This window comes from Oratosquilla oratoria, chromosome 2 (assembly GCF_046742065.1).
Source record: "Oratosquilla oratoria isolate Oo_2021 chromosome 2, ASM4674206v1, whole genome shotgun sequence".
NCBI classification, from domain to species: domain Eukaryota; kingdom Metazoa; phylum Arthropoda; class Malacostraca; order Stomatopoda; family Squillidae; genus Oratosquilla; species Oratosquilla oratoria.
In genome coordinates this window covers 89,292,451-89,294,950 of record NC_134778.1, presented here as the reverse complement: position 1 = coordinate 89,294,950, position 2,500 = coordinate 89,292,451, and positions in this window count along the sequence as shown.

Here is a 2,500-nt window from a genome sequence, read left to right as displayed (position 1 = left end):
TACGGGAAAAGGAGCTATGCTCGTGGTGTCCCGTCGTGTGTGTGTGTGTGTGTGTGTGTGTGTGTGTGTGTGTGTGTGTGTGTGTGTGTGTGTGTGTGTGTGTGTGTGTGTGTGTGTGTGTGTGTGTGTGAATAACAATTGTCTTGTGTCACGTGTTGGACTCGTGATCGATAGGTATTTCCCTCCTGGAAGAGAGCTCAGAACTCATATATGACTGATCTATGGGAAAGGCTGTGACTTTACACGCACACACACACCAACTCCCCGCCCACAAGAGTTGGAGTAACGACTCGCAGTGCAGCAATACTAAAGTTATTTCAGCCGTGGGCGAGATTCGAACCCGGACCGCCGTAGTGTGAGTGTGTGTGTGTGTGTGTGTGTGTGTGTGTGTGTGTGTGTGTGTGTGTGTGTGTGTGTGTGTGTGTGTGTGTGTGTGTGTGTGATTCACCATGGTCTTGGATCACGTGTTGGACTCGTGATCGACAGCTATCAACCTCCCGGATGAGAGCTCAAAGCTCGTATGACCGATCTATGGGTACCACTGTGACCTTACACACACACACACACACACACACACACACACACACACACACACACACACACACACACACACAACTCCCTGCCCACGAGAGTTGGAGTAACACCCCGCAGCGAAGCGATACTGAAATTAATTCAGCCCTGGGCTGGAAACGAACCGGACCGCCGTAGTGGCAGGCGAAAACTCCAACCACAGCGCCACGAGGTGTGTGTGTGTGTGTGTGTGTGTGTGTGTGTGTGTGTGTGTGTGTGTGTGTGTGTGTGTGTGTGTGTGTGTGTCTGTCCGTCTATCCGTCTGTCTCTGTCTACATGTGCGTGAGTAGGGTCTATTTGATTGCCTGCTTTCCTTCATGCCTGTTTTATGAACTTCTATATCAGTCTGTCTTTTTCTTTGCCGTTTACTCGTGTGTGTGTGTGTGTGTGTGTGTGTGTGTGTGTGTGTGTGTGTGTGTGTGTGTGTGTGTGTGTGTGCGCGTCACCATTTTTACGTAACCTTGGAGCAATTGTCCTGGGACAATAAAATGTCTGAGTAAGCAAATTGTCTCTGCCTCGTTGATAACATTGTTCTACTGATAAGGTACACTATCCCCGATTTCCGCTTTGGGCATGTGTATACCAAAGCTTCTCAAATGCATTTCGTAAGGTATGCTCTCCATTTCGATATACAGTAATCTACTAATAAGAACTTTTAGAAGGCAAAATTATATTAATGGGAAAACAATAAGATATATGTATGGTTTAGCTAGATCTTGGGCGCATTGACCCAATTCTTTTTTTTTTTTTTTTTGTAGTATCTGGCAACTCTTTAGAAGTGTCGTTCCATTTATACACCCCCATTGCTCCTTCCACAATAGATAATGAAATAAGTACATAAATAAACAAACGAACAAGTGAATGAACAGATACATAGATTCATAAATTTGGAAACAGATAAGAAATAATAAGTAATGATTAATGACTGGTAAATAACATATGGTAGTAAATGAATAAAGTATGTATATAATGTCGTTTCTCATCAGCTTTGCCTCGAAAAATACGTTTACTGATATTTTATTTTTTCCTATAAAATCCTGTGTCTGTAAAAAAGAAATATTAATGTATACACAGTAAGTAATAGGATCTAATGAGAAGGTTGTTGTAGAAGGTGTGACCCACAGGTGAATGAAATCCCCAGGTTACAACTAAAATAGATCAAAGTTAAAGAGTTTAATGAAAGTGTTCTTCACCCTGCCGGTCGGAGAGTATTAACCTAAACTAAAAAAAAAAAAAAAAAAAAAAAAAAAAAATCCCTGTGGAGACACTTAGAATAAATATTCAAATGTCAAAACACAGCGTGGCTTTAATTATTGTAGTCTGCAGCATTTTGGGACCTGAAGCTCATGTATTTACAAATATTTCTTTTGATAGAGATAGAACGTGACCCCCCTCCCCTTCCTCCCAGGGTAGCAACAAGGAGATGAATCTATTCTCGTGGCAGACATCAAGTTTCTTTATTCATGAGTAACCGTGTTCGATCGTCAACGGGTACTAATGATTGCCATTTACCCTGTAATCCAAGCACTGAAGGCAAAGATGACAGTCATCGACAGCAAATAGGCGCTAACGTAGCGTTATTATTCGTAACAGCCATGAAATTTCGCTTCAAGAGTTTGTGATATTTGTTTATTGTGTGTGACTTATCAAGGTCTTGGATCACGTGAAGTACTCGTGATCGACAGCTGTTACTGAAATTATTTCAACCCTGGGCGGGATCCGAACTCGGACCGCCGTGGTGTCTGCCGCGATCGCTACCATTGCGCCATCGAGTCGTTTGAGTGTGTGTGCGTTTGTGTGTGTGTGTGTGTGTGTGTGTGTGTGTGTGTGTGTGTGTGTGTGTGTGTGTGTGTGTGTGTGTGTTCATATGTTCGTATGGCCACATGTTTGTTCGTTCGGTGTGTTTGCATACCCGTGTGTCCTCATCTGA